The sequence below is a fragment of the Hypanus sabinus genome, chromosome 3 (assembly GCF_030144855.1).
Source record: "Hypanus sabinus isolate sHypSab1 chromosome 3, sHypSab1.hap1, whole genome shotgun sequence".
Classification (NCBI taxonomy): Eukaryota; Metazoa; Chordata; class Chondrichthyes; order Myliobatiformes; family Dasyatidae; genus Hypanus; species Hypanus sabinus.
Genome location: NC_082708.1, coordinates 72,648,111 through 72,666,795, shown reverse-complemented (window position 1 = coordinate 72,666,795; position 18,685 = coordinate 72,648,111). Strand labels below are relative to the sequence as shown.

The 18,685-nt window shown below is 40.9% G+C and overlaps 1 protein-coding gene and 1 long non-coding RNA gene across 4 annotated transcripts in view; one reads left to right on the top strand and one right to left on the bottom strand.

Moving 5' to 3' along the window:
- zmp:0000001236 (mastermind-like protein 2) overlaps positions 1 to 18,685 on the top strand; it is a 352,226-nt gene that overhangs the window by 313,819 nt on the left and 19,722 nt on the right. The gene's annotated exons all lie outside the window — the stretch shown is intronic.
- Positions 8,706 to 10,368, bottom strand: LOC132391447 (uncharacterized). Its single transcript, XR_009511210.1, has 3 exons — positions 10,218 to 10,368; positions 10,065 to 10,120; positions 8,706 to 8,717 (listed from the first exon to the last, which is right to left on the bottom strand). It is a non-coding gene; the product is annotated as an uncharacterized LOC132391447 (long non-coding RNA).

Below are 18,685 nucleotides of genomic sequence, written 5' to 3'. Positions count from 1 at the left end.
TCAGGTGAAGGTCAGAAGTGTTGAGATAGTGACCGAAGATGAGAGGTGGCAGGTCGAGGCAACAAGGTGCCACAGCAACAACCTGGCACTCAACGTCAGTAAGACAAAAGAGCTGATTGTGGGCCTTAGGAAGGGTGAGACGAAGGAACACAAACCAATCCTCATAGTGGGATCAGATGTGGAGAGAATGAGCAGTTTCCTGGGCGTCAAGATCTCTGAGGATCTAACCTGGTCCCAACATATTAATGTAATCATAAACAAGGCAAGACAGCAGCTATTCTTTATTATTAGTTTGAAGTGATCTGACATGTCAACAAATACACTCAGAAACCTCTATAGTTGTACCGTGGAGAGCATTCTGACAGGCTGCATCACTGTCTGGTATGGCATGAGGGAGCTACTGCACAGGACTGAAAGAAGCTGCAGAAGGTTATAAATCTAGTCAGCTCCATCTTTGGCACTAGCCTACTAAGTACCCAGGATATCTTTAAGGAGCAGTGTCTCAGAAAAGCAGTGTCCATTATTAAGGATCTCCAGCACCCAGGGTATGCCCTTTTCTCACTGTTACCATCAGGTAGGAGATACAGAAGCCTGAAGACGCACACTCAGCGATTCAGGAACAGCTCCTTCCCCTCTGCCACCCGATTCCTAAATGGACTTTAAACCCTTGGATACTACCTCACTTTTGTAATGTATAGTACATTACATTCATGTATAATGTAATGTATGTACACATTTTAAAAAAATCTTTTCAATATATGTGATTGATTAACTTGTTTATTTATTATTATTTTAATTTTTTTTCTCTCTCTTTGCTAGATTAGATATTGCATTGAACTGCTGCTGCTAAGTTAACAAATTTCATGTCACGTGCCAGTGATAATAAACCTGATTCTGATTCTGGATTCTGATAGGAAAGAAAGATGAGAAGTGGAACCGAGTAAGGGAGGCACGGTGGGAAGCAGCCACAGAATGCTGGAGGGACTCAGAACTATCCTGCTGCGTTCCTCCACCATTTTGTGTGTTGCTCAAGATGTCCAGCATCTGCTGACTCTTTTGTGTCTATGAAGTGTGGTGAGCAAATGGGAAAAGTGGAAAGAAAGGACACTTGGGAAGGAGTTCATGTTTGATGGGTAGATAGTAAAGATGGAGCTGGGCAAAAATGTTTAGCTACGTTGCATACCCTTTGAATAATTGTATTTCTCTAATATAGACTTGATAAAATACAAAGAGTATGTGTGGATTAAAACTGAGTTAGTGGAAGAGGAATTGGCTTGATCATATAAAGAAGCCATTGAATCTCTTTTTCCACAGTGTCCTTAGGGAGATGATGAAGATTTTCAGACAACTTGCATGGCCTCCTTTTAGGAGTTGATGCCATCAAAGCGTAATAATCTTCCACACTCAGGCCTGATTAGTGCCCAAAGACCTTGGAGGAGCACTTCCAGCTGGTGACAACCCTCAAAATAGCCTTACTGCTTCAACAGCCTACAAATCATCTGGCTTCTGATTTTTAAAATCATTGCCTACTTTATAATTTATTCCATATCAGTGGCAATTAAAATCCCAGAAATAGGAATATTACCTCAAATTTCCCCTGATGGAAGGTGACAGCCCCTGAGGAAAAACACAGCAATGGATTTGTATTGACAGGCATTATCCCCATTTCCTGTTGAGGGTCATTTGTGGGAAACTGCAAATACACATCATTGGGAAAAGTGGAACTTTGCTATCATCACTTCTGATACTCCAGATAGAATAATGTCCATAAAGTTATTCTGCAAATTACCCCTTTTATGTTGTTTGTGTTTTGAAAATAAGATAACTTGAAAAGTTACAGATGTTCGTGGGAGTTATCTTTGTCCTTGAATTATTCTGAAATAAAATTTCACAGAAATTAAATTTATAGTGCATATTTCATGTCCTCGGGGCAGCCCAGAGCCTAAAGCTAAAGATTAATTATCGTTTGAAATGCAATTAAAGTTATAAGCAGACAGCGAATTTACACATGGGAATAAATGAGTGGTTAATGTCACGGATGTTCCATCATAATGCTCTGACAGTGGAAATTTGACATGATTCTCTAACGTATGACCACCCCATAATGGCCATTTTTCCGCCAGTGCATCAAGTCAAAATCTAATCCGTGATTCCTCTTTTTCTGTTACTCAGATATTGATGTCTAGTTACCATATTCAGTTTTTACCTATCATTACTGAGGTGAACAGGACTGTATCCAGTTAATGTTTGGGGTTATTTTATTAGGAAGCGTGTATTGCAAAGGGACTGAGATACAAAAACAAGGATATAATGTTGAGGCTTTATAAAGCACTGGTGAGGCTTCACTTGAGGTATTGTGAGCAGTTTTGGGCCTCTCAGAAGGTATGTGCTGAAACTGTAGAGGGTTCAAAGAAGGTTCATGAAAATGATTCCAGGATTGAATGGCTTGTCACATGAAGAGTGTTTGATGGCCCTGGGCCTGTATTCACTGGAATTCAGAAGAATGAGGGGTGACCTCATTAAAACCTATCAACCTTGATAGAATTGGTGTGGAGAGGATGTTTCCTATGGAGGGAGAGTCTAAGACCAGAGGACACAGCCTCAGAATAGAGGGGTGTCAGTTTAGAACCAAGATGAGGAGGAATTTCTTTAGCCAGAGAGTGGTGAATCTGTGGAATTTGTTGCCACAGGCAGCTGTGGAAGCCGCTTTATGTATATTTAAGGCAGAGGTTCGTAGATTCCTGATTGGTCAGGGCATGAAGGGATATGAGGGGAAGGCAGGAGATTGGGGCTGAGAGGAAACATGGATCGAGCAGACTCGATTGGCCAAATGGCCTAATTCTGCTCCTGTATCTTATGGTGTTAAGATCTTATTGCTGATTAACCATTGAAGAGATATTTGAGATAAGAGATAATAATATGTAAAACGTGTGAGAATATTACCCATTAAAGCTGCCTGATTTGCCAGTTTTAAAGTTTTATTTTATACTAACTTTTTGGGTTAGCAATATTGTAACATTTATGTATTGTTGGCAATGTCTCTTTAATTCCTCTGGGGAGTGGCACAATTTAGTGCATTTCAAAACAAGCCCTGGCAGAAATGATAATCTATTAGTGATCAATTTGCAACATATTTTGCCTTGAAGTAGGTGACAGTTTGGTATCAATATTGATAGTGACATTCTGGCAGCCCAGTATGGTAAGGGATTGTCTTTTTCAATCTGCACAACAACAATGCTATTAACAAGTCTGGGTCTCAATATGGACAACATTGGACAAACAAAAACACAACCACTTTAACCTTTAACTTTAATCACTTTAACTTTAAACATGCGAAGGTCTGTGGATGCTGGAAATCCAAAGCAACACACACAAAATGCTGGAGGAACTCAGCAGGCCAGGCAGCATGCAAGGAAATGAATATTTAGTCGATATTTTGGGCCGAGCCCTTTCTTCAGCACTGAGAAGGAAGGGATAAGAATCCAGAACAAAAAGGTGGGGGGGAGGAGAAAGAGGCTAGCTGGAGGGTAACAAATGAATCCAGATGGTGGAGAAGGTGAAGGGCTGGAGAGGAGAGAGAACCATGGGAGAAGCGGAAGGAGGAGGGGACCCAGGGGAAGTAATAGGCACATGAAAAGAGATAAAAGGTTAGGGTGGGGAATAGAGGAAGAGGGGTGGGAGGGAAATTTGTTTATTGGAAGGAGACTAGCCAGACAGAATATAAGGTGTTGTTCCTGCACTCTGAGGATGGCCTCATCTTGGCACAAGTGGAGACCATGGACTGACACGGGAATGGGAATGTTTGGCCACTGGGAAGTCTTGCCTGTGGCGGATAGAGCGGAGATGCTTGTCAAAACGGTTCCCCAATTTACGACAGCTCTCACCGATGTAGAGCAGGCCATTTAGGGAGCAGCGGGGTCTGCCAGTCTGCTACCAAAGTACTTTCTTCATCTGCAAAGTAGTAGACGTCAGACTGCAAGACAGGTGATTTGTTTTGTCCAGTGCCTTATAAATCTAGCAGACTCAGCAATTCCTGTCTAGTAACTCCTGCCTGAGATTAACTAACACCGAACAAAACAAGAATCAAGTAGGAGATACAGTAGTGTTGGCCATTTTGCAAATTTTGAAGCTGCTGTGTCAGAAAGCCTCAATTGGAATTCTGGCATGTTGTCCTACCAAATCCAATGTTTTTCTATGAAACAAAGCCTTGGAATTTGTATCAGAGAAATAGCTATTTGCTGGGACATTGTCCATTGGAAACGTCCAAAACCATTTAAGTTACTCTCTTGTGACCGATAAACACAGCTGAGAAATAAAAGTTAATTTCGCATTCCATGACCTCTTGCCTGAATTTAAGCAGATGAATTTAATATTAATAAAGAATATTTTCCCTTCCACATTTGGCAATCTCTCTGGACTTGCTTTCCCTTCCGTTCTGGGATTCAAGGATGCCTGATTTGGGTTTCTGCTTTAGGTAGGGCAGGAGGTGCTTCACAGTGTGTGGAAGGTAAGGAGACAAAGGAGCTGATACTTACCTTCTACAGTTTAACTGGGCTTCCATGTACACCCAGTCAACTGTCTCAGTTCTCAATGCCATCCCAAATATTCCTTCCAGTTTGAATGGTCACAGGTCAGAAATTCTCATGAGTCAGAGGTGTTGGCCTTGCTTTCAGTTTGTTTGTGTCATTTTATTCCAAGTGTCAGGTTTTTAAGTAATTTACCTTGAAAACTTTGACATGAGACAATTCCTGTTCTTGTCACATCTCACCCTCTGCATGTTTGTCTTCTCCTCTTCCCAGTTCTGATAAAAGGTCATTGACTATGAAGCACTGCCTGTTCCTCTCTTCACTGGAGCTGCCGAACCTGCTGAGTGCTTCCAGCATTTGAAGCAGAAATCAAAAGAATTTTTTTACATTTCTCACAGCCAGAAGATATTGGGGGGGGGGGGGAAATACAACAACAGTTATTTTGAATGCTTTTGGTTACCATTCTCTCTCTCTCTCTCTCCCCCTGCACCCAACTTTAACCAGGGAGGACTTGCGTATAGTGTTTGTGGAAATTAATTATAAAAGGAGCAACTGGAACAAAAGAGTTTTATTGCCTGCTCAGACTTAAAGAAAGTTAGCTGTTCAAAGGGTGGAAGTTCACCTTTTTGGTTCATTAGTGTTTTTTTTAACATGTATATCTGTGTGCCTGTTTCAGTTGCCATGACAATAAAATAAATGTAAAAATGGCTCATTGGATTCCCTTCATGAATCATGGTACATGTAAATATGATGGAAGGTAAAAGAAGGAACATTAAGCAGAGTTTCCAGGTTATAGTTTAAAGCACAAGCTTTTGAAACTGTCTGTGTAGCAGGGATGCACCATGAATTGATTATTTTAATGCAGTGCTCCTCCACAATCCTTACTGTTTCTGACCACAGTGAAGGCCTTCTAAAGCTGCATTTGGTGAGATGCATGAAAATGAGGGTCATTGGCTGACAGCTGTACGCCCGTTGCCCAGTTAAATCTGCAATGCCACCAGGCCTGTACATCAATATTTACTGGCATCAATTGCAACAGAAGTCAAAGGCAGCCTCAGTCATCTAAATTGAAATGAATTTCCGGGAATGATTGAACAGTCACGTTTAAACATTCTGACTCTCAGTCAGTTTCAGACTCCTGGGAGTGCACACCTCGCACAACCTCTTATGGTCCCAGAATACATCCTACACAGTCAGTAAAGCTCACCAACACCTCTACTTTCTAAGGAGGCTGAAGAGAGCCAGACTTTACAAATCCATACATGTCATTCTAGAGATATGCAGTAGAGAGCATCCTGACAAGCTGCGTCTCTGCTTGGTATGGAAAGTGCACTGCAGCAGATGGGTTCTACAATGGGTATTTAAAACTGCTCAACCTATCACTGGCACCAGCCTACTTGCCATCATGGACATGTACACAGAAAGGTGCCAGCAAAGGGCCAGTAACATCTCACTGACACAGCTCATGGACTGTTTGTCAAACTCCCATCAGGGAGGAGGTTATGTACCATCCACACCAGGACCAGCAGACTCAAAACAGTTACTCTCCCCAAGCAGTAAGACTGATCAACACCTCCACTCACTAACCCACTCCTCCACGCCCCCCAACCATCAGTCCACCAGTACTTCATTATTTTCTGTCAGTCAACTTGTGTACAGACAGTCCTGCGTCTAGAGTCAGTTTAAGGACATACAGTCAATCTATGTATAGAAGTTATCTTATGTACTTATGTTTATTGTGGCTTTATTATTATTATTATTATGTTCTTTAGCTTTCCTGTTTTTCGGTGCCATATCCAGATCCAGAGTAGCAATGATTCTGTTCTCTTTTACGCACGTGTACAGGAAATGCCATTAAACAATCTCGAATCTTGAATATTTTGTTTGAGGATACTACTTTCTTCCACTTTCCCTTGTTGCCACCAGGACCCCAAAGTGATGCTCTGCTCTGAGGCTTTGTATATAAAACCTGGGAGCATTCGGGCTTCACAATGTATCTTGTCGATCGAAGCCTCAGGAGTTCTGGCTCCTTTTCCTGCCCAGCTGATCAACAGGAAGGTCTTTGCATTAGGCGGATTAGTGGAGAAGGACAAATCTGGGCTTTGTAGTCATTTCGAGTCCAACTTTGCTTTAGGGAAACCAGCATCTGCTTCAGCAAGATGGACCTGTATGTCTTTACTATCATCAGGATCAAATTTCCAGAGAAGACATTGTGATTGTGATCTGAAATCCAAAAATATGATTTTTTTTATTTTTCACCTAGGACATTGGTACAAATGATCCAGTTATAGCTGTTGTGTTTATATAATATCAGCACAGAAGTGCAGAAAAATATTAAATACCTTCTGATTTATTTTAACAATGTTGTTTCCAGCTTTTTCTTTTTAACCTCTCCTCTCTTCACTGTTATAAAAGTATTTTCACTGAGCAGAGTTTCCAGGTCACTAGGATCTCAAGTCTTATCATTTAAAATTGAATCTGGGACTTTTTTCCACTTGGAAAACATGACAGATGGTAAATCATAGGGAAGGTGTGCCTTAACGTGAGAGAAAGGAGCAAAGTTATTTGAACTCAAGTGGAGTCAATCAAGATTGGCACCAGGTTTGGCACCAGGGTGTCAATCAAACACGTTGAGAGATTTTCACAAATTCTTGGGTAATGATATAAAAGAGCCAACAAGTACAACTAGACTGAAGATTTTTTATCATTCTGAACTTGACTCTGGGAAAAGAATCTAATAGATGATGAGTAGAATATTGTTGGTTGAGATCAAACATGTTGGTGTCAGCTGTATCAGATTGAGTACTGTGTGGCCTATCAGTGCAAGAAGGTTCTTGGTAATTTTTCTTCCCGAAGAACAGCAATTCATTAAGTGGCAACACTAAAATAATTGGTGCCTGAGCAATTACTGTGTGACTGAGACTAAACAACAGCAAATGTACCCACAGTAAAAGGGCAATCACTGCCTAATCTTCAGTCAAATTGACAGTACAAGTGTAATCTTTGTTAATTCAGAAAACATTACAAATCAGTGTAATGCATATGTTAGTACTGCCCCTGACTAATGCCAGATGTGATTCATTTACCACATGAAAAACAGAAAACATGCCATGTGTATAATCTGGTATATTCTGATAGCGTTGAAGGTGGAGAACACCCAGATCGTTTTAAAACATGGTTTAGTTTGCATCTAATTTCCTTCTAATTTCAAAATTTTCTCCATGGTGACGTATGACCACAGTGTTGCAATAAATTGGGATGTCAGAAGAAGGGAATCGAAATAAGATATTGGTTTTACCCTCTGGCACACACAGTAATTGCTGGCATTACATTTCCTTTCGGGATCTTTGCTTTGGAGTAGCGGCAGGAAGCTTGAATCTCCGGAAAGCAAGTGCCATGTTGTGAAATGTGGGGGAGTGGGGGGGGTCAGCTTGTTTTTAAAGGGAATAATTCTTCAGGCCACTAAATAGCAGTATTGGAAATGTACAGGAAGATTTTCTCTTTTGGCTGCTTCAAGCAAAGTTGTAAGTCTGCTGTGATTGCCTTTACAACTCTATTAAACTTGAACTCTTGTTTGTTTACAAAATCATTATTACATAATTACAAAAGTAATCTAATCCAGAATAGGGAAGAGCAATGGGCTGAAATGCTCTGTTTCTCTCAGCTATTTCAAGAATGACTTCAGCAGAGGCCTGTGGGTGAGTTGTTATCTTCTCAGGCAATCCCCCCAGATCAAGGATGACTTGCTTCCACGACAGTTCTGTGGGTTCTGCAGTCACTAATGAGGTCAATATGGAAACAGTGGACTCCTTGAGAGATGGGCCGGAGGTGGCTGGTGGGGTAGGCAGATAGGTAGTTTGTGTGTCTGTTGTGTAGGCCTGTGTGTTCCTAGTTTTCAACCCCATTCCAAATGTTCATAGGGTAGTTAGTGAGAGGAGCGTGGCAGAGGCAAGCAAGAAAGGTGTTTCAAACCTAGCTGATCAAAACAGTAACAATTTCTGATTTATAATGTAGACAGCTACTATAAAAACTGAAGAACATACACATTGTACTTCAAAAGTTCATTGCTTCTTCATATGACTAATTGTGTGTTTATCAGCTGTTACAGTCGTGTATGTAGGCTCTTTGGTGTTGCTGTTTACTGAGGCAAATATTGGTAAAGCCTTTTCCAAAGCCAGTAAACTCTCTATCCTATGACAAAATAGCAAAAAGTTATGATACTCAGAGCTTGATGGTAGTCTTCTACTTGCAGATACTACTGTATACTGCTTTCCCAGTAAAACAGTAATAAGCCCAGACAAATTGTTAACTGTTCTTGTATATACAGTATATCATTGTACATTTAATTGTTCACAGACAAAATAAAGTTAATCAATGACAAATGTAGTCTTTTAGTCATTTTGTCAAAGAAACAGTGCACAATGAGCTCCATGAAACATCTCTGAAAATTCTTATGGATCCATTCTCCAGATGTTGATACACATTCAGTCTCATAGCCTGCTCCTCAGATGTTGCCTTCAATACTCCAAAGACATCGGATGACCTATTCTAAACACCAGCATAGCGCAGGGTAAATGACTAATCGACTACCAGAGTAGCTAAGTTGAATTTGGAACCTTGCTGGACAGTATAAAGTCCATGATAGTTTTTATTTTGATCATAGGGTTCTCCATCTTTGTGCCTCTATTTTCACATTGCTTTGTGTTCTGACCACCTGTGGTCCTGCAGGCTCCAGGCCCTTTCCTCTTCTCTACTGTCTTTTTAAGTCATAGAATGTTTTCCTCTGACATTTCCTTTCTGGATCACTTCCAAAGCTCTCACTTCCGACAGAACATTTTGTTTTGCCTTGCTCTGGCTACACGGTATTGGGAATCATTAAAAAGTTGCTATTTGTGATAACATCAATATAGGGTATTGAAAGTTTTTGGACTGTCTTTACAGTGTGATACAGTCCTCCATCAGTGCCTTCAACTTAATGTGATTGAGATCTTTTATCAATTCTAAATGCGACAGAGGGATTGAACACACTGAGCTGGTGCAGTTACATCTTCTCCATGAGTATTGTCTATGCCAAATTCAATTGCTGTTACCTTGCTAGAGCAGCTTGTGCTGAGCCTTTTCCCTGTCATAGCTGACTCCTGCAATGGTCAGCTATTGAGCTGAAATTCCTTAGAAACCACCTCTGTCATTCTGTTCATACAGCTTGCTGAATCTTTCTTTGGACAATTTGCCTCTGAGGTTTGCAAAGAATCATATCATTCTGGGTGTCGGAGTGATTCCTTTATATCGCAATAAAACTCTCCTTCACTCTGGAACCTTGCCTAATACTCTGGTCAATTTGTTCCTTCTTTTCAGTGCTTTATCTATCTGTCCATTGTTTCTCTAAGTTCCTAGTTGGAAGTGACAAAGTTGTAGCTCATAAAAAAATATTTGACAGCACGTTAAAATGTCTATTCTGGATTTTCACTACATTCTTGCAGGAGATCTCTGTTTGTGCCACTAGTAGAGTAGTAAGTGTCTCATAGTATCCAGCCTTACCTCCAGCACCAAGATTTCATACTCGCATGTTTTAACTGTTTTCATGCTGTTGCTACCTAAGTCAAATAATAGGGGTAGAGTTAACAATATTGGGCAATAAAATCTGAACAAATAGCAGTTCTAGTATACTCATTTGTTAAGAGCAACACTTACCTATGCAATTTGATTGACCTCGATACAAAATGGAATCTTCAGTGCAATGGATAGTCTTTGAGCATTTCTAACAGTCATTGTCACAGGTCCACTTCCTGGATCCGTAAACAACACTCCAATTCTTCAGGACAGGAGATGGGTTTAGATTCATCTTTCACCTGTATTTATACGGTTTTGCTTTCATTAGAAGTATCTATCTTTGTCAGATGAACTCAGTAAATAGGAAGAAGTAATAATTGAAATTGTTCTATTTGTATGCCATTTTCTTACAAAATGAAAGCTGAATTTGTCCTGTGGGCAAAATGTCCCAGCATGCAACAGGTCTCGGGCCAACGTGTGTGGTTGGCGGAGGTCCCAGGAAGAGTGAATTTCAGCTGCTGTACAAGAACAAACCCAGCTTGCATTCATAAAGGGTAAAGCATGATCTTTAATGAGGACTAACAAACGTAACCAGCTACATTGTGGCTATGCAAGAGGGAAACATCATGATTTTTTAAATGTGAGGACTTCATTTAATTTAAATCATAGCAACACATTTTTGAAGCCATATCAGTCTAAAATGATGAATCTGTTTACAGCAATTTTTTAATGTGGATTAAATCTGTTATAAACTAACATTGACATTTTTTGCATGTGCAGTTTTCTCGGCTATTTTCATATCCTTGCATATATTCTCTAGAAGTAAAGCTCCTAGAAGGTGTGTGTGTGTAAGGAAAGGCAACAGTGATTCCTGTACCAAGCCTCTAACTACACCTATGGACAGCTCACATTGCAAGGCAGATAATCTGGGAATGTACATCTTGCCAGCCTCCAGCACAAAGCTTTTTCTCAAGTGGTAATGTAATTTGCTTCATTTGTGACTCCCTTCATTGGTTCTGCCGGATTGTATAAACATTAACAACGTTTGGAGTCCCTAACCTAAAGGTCATCCTTTTGAAACCTGTGGAAACCCGAGGCAGGTGTTATTTTGTGTTAAGAGCATCAGATCATCTTTTCAATGAAAAATAAGAAAGCTCCTCTAACCCTCCTCCTCAATTCCCAGTTCCTGCGTTGAGCAAATATTTTACTTGTTGTGAAGGTATTTTTATTCTATTTACTCGATTCCAGAGAATTTACAAAATCAGTTTGAGTCAAATGAAACACATACACCATAAAAGTGAAAATATGAACCAGGGCATTACACTAGCTAGGTGATCTAATGAAGTTCTTTAAGTTTCAGTCAGTGTTGTAGCTGCTTGGGGACTTGTTTGATAACATTGCACTTTGATGAATGAAGAAGAACTGAAGTTCCGGAGTCTAAGAAAGTCACCAGTCAGTCACATTAGATCAGGGTCATTGTATGATTTTTGCCTGCTAGTGGCGTAGTGGTGTCAGCACTGGACTTTGAGGTACAGGTTTCCCCCGCTATCCGAAAGTAGAGGGTTCCTATGAAACTGTTTGTAAGCCAAAATGGCGTAAAGCAAAGAAGCAATTACCATTAATATATATGAGAAAAATTTTTGAGCATTCCCAGACCCAAAAAATAACCTACCAAATCATACCAAGTAGCACATAAAACCTAAAATAACACTAACATATAGTAAAAGCAGGAATGATATGATAAATATACACCCTATATAAAGTAGAAATAATGTATGTGCAGTGTAGTTTCAGTTCCAGAATTGGGAAGATTCGGCCAAAAACCAATTTGTAGAAAAAAATCAGCATATACACGCATGCGCACACACCTGCCCGCGCAAGGCTTCACGGTCATGGTAGTCTTTCCTGGGGTAAACACAAGCTTAAAGCGGGCGCCTTTTTTCGTAAAAGCAAAAATCCTCTTTGGATTTTTTTCATTTAGTGAAAACAGGTACTAATGTAGGTCTTTCATAAAAGCAAAGCGGCGTAAAGTGAACTTTCATAAAGCGGGGGACACCTGTAAATGGTCCTGAGTTCAAATCCGGCTGCCTCTTTGCACGCTTTCTGTCTGAGCTGGGCTGAGTGTCAAGCTAGCAACTCAGTCTTGTAAAAAACAGTGTAATGCTATGGAAGCCCAAAAATGCCACCCGATGTGCCACAAAGTGTGAAAAAGAAATACGTGATTTATTACAACAGATTTTTTTTAATGGCAGAAATTTTGCACTCATAGAGCCATACTAACCTCAGCCTCTTGCAATAATATCCAGCTCTGTGATTGATAGAATCTGGAGTTAAAGGCACAGTTGCTGGACTCAAACAAAGCAAACATCATTTAATGAGTCATACTGAGAAAGTCATTTTTTCCATATGCTCCAATAACCCTATCAATAGAAGAAAGAGTTTACTGTGTGGTGCCAACATCTTTTTAGGTAGACTAAGATACTCTGAGATTTGATAGTAAAACTATTTCCTATTTGAACTTGAAGCCCAAAATAACCTGTGATTCCCCTGCCTTCTGACCTGGCTGTGACCACACCAGTCCCACTGGGGGAAGGAGGGAGGGGTGGGTTATTGGTTGATAGCGGGAAACAAAATTGACAGCAGCAGGGCTAGCTCAGAGAATTGGCTTTTGTCCTCCAATCAGGAAAAGGCTGGAAAATTTGACTGTCAGCTCACTCCCTTTGCTAGATCAATTTAACGAAATCTTTACACACTGCAGGTTCATTCTGTCACCTTTCCATCTGTGCGAACAGACCAGTTGATTGATGAATGTAATAGTTTGTAGAAATTATAAAAGAAAAACTTCTCAGAGAACAGAAACAAAACTACCAGCTTATCCCCTTCCTTTCCAGTCCTGATGAAGGGTCTTGGCCCAAAACATCAATTGTTTATTTCCTTCCATAGATGCGGCCTCACTGGTGAAGTTCCTCCAGCATTTTGTGTGTGTTGTTCAAGATTTCCAGCATCTGAAGAATCTTCTGTGTTTCTAACTTACTGGAATGCTATCCTTAGGAGCTGGAATAATGAAGGAAGCCTTTGAAACTATTGTATTGCCAGAACTTTCTAGAATTACCCCCTCACTTTCCTCTTGAAGAAGAGGAGAATTGGACAAGATTCTCACCTTTGATTAAAGTCTGTTTAATGGGGAAGAATTCATGCAACACACACAAAATGCTGCTAGTACGCAGCAGGCCAGGCAGCATCTATAGGGAGAAGCACTGTCAACGTTTCGGGCCGAGACCCTTCGTCAGGACTCATGTCTTGTTCCCAGTACTTTATAGTCTGACAACACTTATTGGCCTCCAGGGTATGGGAGGGTTTTATAGTAATAGCCCAGAATGAAACAGGAGTTCCACAGTGGAAGAGAAAAATAAGGATCTTTGTTAATTGGGTTGAAAAACGACTAAAATAAATTTTGTGTCAGTGCCTTAAATTGTGTATCAAATGAATCAAATTGTACACATTTCTATTTAAATATAGTGGATTCCAGTTAATTGGGGCAGCCACTTATTTGGAATAACTCTTAAAAGAACAAAAACTAATTGAGAAAATAGACAGGATTTGCTTTGGGACACTATGTCACTTAATTGCGGCAGGAAATGTCGCTGAACAGTTCCTAACTAGCGTTATTCAAGTGCACTTGTGTGGACGTTAAACACTACACCGTGCTTTGAGCAAACAGTTTTTAAATAGTGGCAGTCACATATAATTACCTTCAAATACAGAATTTTTTGTCTCTGATAGTGAGAAATAAGCAATAAGACAACTCAGGACAGTTTTGCTCTCTATGGTTTCAAGCATTTGGGCTTGGAGATGCCAGAAATTGCTGGGAGTGAAAATGAAACGATTTCACTGTTTCAGCAAGTTAGGGGCTATGAAGAATTGGAAGGTATTGACAATCATCCTGAATGTTACAATGAAGATAAAGATTTTGGAGGATGCAGTCATTGACAGCATTGTAAAACAGCAGTCCATTATCTGCACTAGGTCTCTGCACTGATTTTGTTCATTCACAGTCCAAAAAAGTGCCAGATGAATTCCTCTGTCAATAAGTGTTAGGAACTAATACACAGTTTTATAGTCACTGCAGTATTATTGCTAGTGTTTGAATTAGTTCTGTATTTCATTTAAAAACAATTTGTTACTCAGTTTGTCATTTTTATACCTTTTTTAAGTATTTCCATGAAACTTCAGCTAAATTGGATAGCAGCTTAATTGGGCCAAAATGTACTGGTCCCAGTATGTCACAATCAACTGGAACCTACTGTGTATACATAGATTACTGCAAGATCAACTCACAATTTTAATTTTTGAGATGTTGATGCAATATAGGGTAGAAAATTACTTTTTGAAAAAAATATATACACCCTCCTTTGCTGGGGTTTCCTTCATTTCTTTATTCAATCATTCTAACACATTGCCCTAACATATGCTGGTTGGTATTACCCAAAAAACCTGTCCCTCATTGCACTACTGATTTCAAAAGTTCATTTTATTGTCAAAGTATTCATGTACAATAATCTCTGATATTCGGCAGAGATTTACCATGAAATAAAGATAGACCATGGGAATTGTTGAAAGGAAAGACATCAACTCCACTCACCACCCCCCCCCCCCCGGCATGAAAAAGGAAAAGAAACAAAGCTCGCAAACCCTAAAATCCCCTACCCCCTCCTCCACAGAATAGAATCCCCCCCCCCCACACACCCAAAAAAATTAACAGATCAATTAGCCACAAGAAGGAAAACACCGAGAAACTGAAGGAGACCAATATAAAGTACAGTCCCATAATCACATAGATCTCAGAATATCGAAACATCTTTCCGTCAGCATACGAGGAGAGCAGTCACACAAACTCAGTCCTTCTGTGAAGAGCAACAGCTGCTCCAGATTCGAATACCGCCAACCTGGCCGTTGACTCATTGGAAGTAACTGCTGTTCCCCCCTCCACATTCACTTGATGCTTCAGTCTTCCTCACTCTTCGAGATGGAAACCTTTCCACCGGTCAGCTCGTGTTCTTGGTCCTTTTCGAGTCTCTGATCCTGTCCACGAGGCAGCTCTCCAGATGCAGTGAAGCACTGGATCATTCGATTACGAGTGAAAGGCCCTCAAGTTGATAGTGTGAATGGGTTGCATTCACTGTGCAATAGTAACTTAAAATTGACATCAATAATAAATTACCCTTCCGTTCATTGACAGTCAAACCGCAGAAATTAGTTTGTTGAGAGTGTTTGGTTACATTGCGATGTAAACTAGCTGGCTGAGCAATCATCAAATTCCCATACAAGTTTAGATAATAATAAAAAACTGCAAACCTGAAATACACAACAGCTTCTCAGCCTCAGAAAGGCGAAGAAATGTTTATATTTGGCCCCGCACACTTTGTCAGTTGCTTTGAAGAGAATTTGAAGGCTCTGGGCCTGTATCCACTGGAGTTTATAAGAAGGAGGGGGCCAAATATTGAAAAGCCCAGTTAGAGAGGATGTGGAGAGTTGCTTCCTAATAGTGGGTATTCTAGGAACAAAGGGCAGGGCCTCACAATAGAAGGAGGTCCCTTTTTGAACAGAGGTGAGGAGGAATTTATTCCCTTTTTGACCAGAGGGTGTGAATCTGTGAAATTCGTTACCACAGATAGCTGTGGTTGTCAAGTCATTGGGTCTACTTAAAGCAGAGATTGATAGGTTTTTAATTAGTAAAGGCATTAAAGGTTATGGGGAGAAGGTAGGAAAGTACAGTTGAGAGTGATAGTAAAACAGCCATGATGGAATGGTGGAGCAGACCGATAGGCTGAATGGCCTAATTCTGCTTCTATGTCTACCCTGTTATATTTTGTAAAAGATGCTGATTAAACAATGTATTTCCACCACTATTACTTTTCAAAGATGTTCCTCAGATGCTCCGATATATTATCAAAATGAGTATAACCAAAATTCTCACGAAACTAATTTAATAGCAGAAATCAAATGCAGCCAACAATAGCCTTTCGGTTTTTGTAAAAGGCTACATGATCCTGCCTCAGTCACAATGTTATAGAGATTTCACATCTCATAGTACTAGGCCTTCTCACCTTTTACTTGGTTTATCCTGGGGTCTGTGGCTTCCTTTTGAGCCAGTCCTGAGGCTTGCCTCAGATCATCGCGTCCCAAACTGCTGTCAGATGCGTTTCTGCAAAAGACCCTGGCGAATTGAACCAAACATGACTCTGGAAAGCAGAACACACAGGGATAGGTATTAAAATAAAAACAATAGTTCCTAATGTAAACAGCTTTATACATGACTTAATGGGCTGATTTAAATGCTTTAAGATACTGATTTGTATTTATGCACTTTAAATTGTTTATCCTCCCAGAAATAAATCAGCCTCCTGACTTCTGCCAAGTACTGGAATTAACAAAACTGCATTCCACTTCTCCACATTGAAACACTCAATGTTCCTCTGGGGTTGACAGGGTAGATCTGTAGTTGCTGTTTTCATTGGCAGGGTGTCTAGAATCAAGGGCCACTGTCAGAAAAGTAGGAGCATGTCGAGATGAGAAGAGGTTTCTTTGCCCTCAGAGCAATAAGTCTTTGGAATCCTCTGTTCAAAGAGGACAGTGGAGGATCAAGTGCTGGGTATATGCAAAAGATCACGATTTAAAAGCGAATAGCTCTATTTGTCAAATGTGCATTAAAATAGTGAAATGTGTAGTTTTGTATCAGATCGAACCAGTGAGGAATTGTGCTGTGGGGCAGCCCACAAGTTTTGGCACAATTCCGGCACCAGCATAGCACACCCACAACTTAGTCACACTCACCTTGTGTCTTTGGAATGTGGGATGAAACCACATGGTCACAGGGAGAAAGTAAAACTCCTTACAGACAATGGCGGGAATAGAACCCTGATAGGTGACAGCTGGCGCTGCAAAGCAATTGCGTTAAGTTAAGTTTTTATTTGATAAGTTTATCATGGAATACTTGGTTAGAGCAGGAAAATGGCTTTGAGGTCTGGATATGCTATGACCTCATAGAAATACAAGCAGGCCCCAATTTTGTTCTTTAACCTTACAATTTAGACATTAGGGCCTTGTATTCAATGGCAAGATGTCATTGATGTTGCTGGACAGTTTCAACTTCGACTGCACCTGACCTCACGTCTGTTGTAGTTATTCCTCTCTGCACCTTGTGGCACACCAGGCAGCAAACTCGCCATTGCTTTAGCATTTTTTTTACGAGACCGAGTAATAGCTCAGTGCTTAAACCCAACACAGATGGTAAGCATGCAAGGAGCCGGCCAGATTTGAACCCAGAATCTAAGTCTGGTGTGGATGCCATTACACCACCAGCCAGCTATGACCTTATGTCTATTGAAGCATTATCAATGACCAATATTCTGATGTGTAGCGTAGGCAGCACAATACTAGAGAAGTGTAAAGGCAGCTCCATAGCTGTTGTTCAGCCGTTTTTTTTCCATATGTGATATCATTCATAGACATGGTGTTTACTCACAATTCTGCCCTGTTCATCCTTTCTCGCCTCCCTAGCCTTGCACAAATACTCATCCAGCAGGCAGTACTGATTCAGCACCACCATCTCCCACTGTCCAAACCAGGTCTGGCAACAATCACTGTATCTTGAGATCTTGAACAAACCTCTCGTACAATACACCGGCCAGTCAAGAAGGTGCCAAGCTGCGGTGGCTGTTGATGTCGTGGCTCCAACTTAATTTTATTTTAGGTTCGTTGGGACAGTTTTAGAGACAGCATGGGGAGTTAGGGATCAAGTTAGGGTTTAAAGACATGGATGAGGGACAGTTAGAGGTCAGGGGTTGGTGGTTGGACTGCTCTGTGGTAGTCCTCGTGGACAAATGTCACGTCACGCATTCCAAAGACGTGTGGTTATTGTGAGTAAGTTGTGCTGTGCTGGCTCCAGAATTGTGGCAATTTCACTGATCTCTGTGGTCAATGATCGAGTGGTCTATGGATGAGGGTTGGTGACAACACCAGTTCAGCAAGTCCTCCTATGTCAGCAAGTACCGGGATCAGAGATCCGAGCAGGTTGGCAAGTCCCAGACTCGAAGATCCATGCAGGTCCTTTGTTTGAGTCCTGGAGTTCAAAGTCTGTGATCAGTGAGCGCTGGGGTTGATACTGAAGACCTAAGAAAGCGAGTCCAGAAGTCAAGGCCTGGTGGCCTCGGTGAGTTGGCATGTCCAGAAGTTGGAGGTCTGTGTATGCAAGCCTGCTGGAGGACCAAAGGTGGCCCATCTTGGGGTTGTGGTGTGAGTGATGAGTGGGAGGGCTGTGGTTCTTTTCTTTTGTGTGAGCATTTAGATTCAGATTTACTTATCAGATGTACTGTACATCAAAGCATGCGGTGAAATGTGTCATGTACGTTAACAGCCAACTCCCCCAAGGATGTGCTGGGTATAGCCCACAACACAGACCCAACATAGCATGTCCACAATGCTCGACAGAACCAACACAGAGCACCACAAAACAGAAGACGTCAAGAAACAAAGCAACAACAGCAAAGCGTGTCCCGTTCCTTCCGCTCTCCCACCCACACACAAACACAGTCCTCTGACTCCAGGAC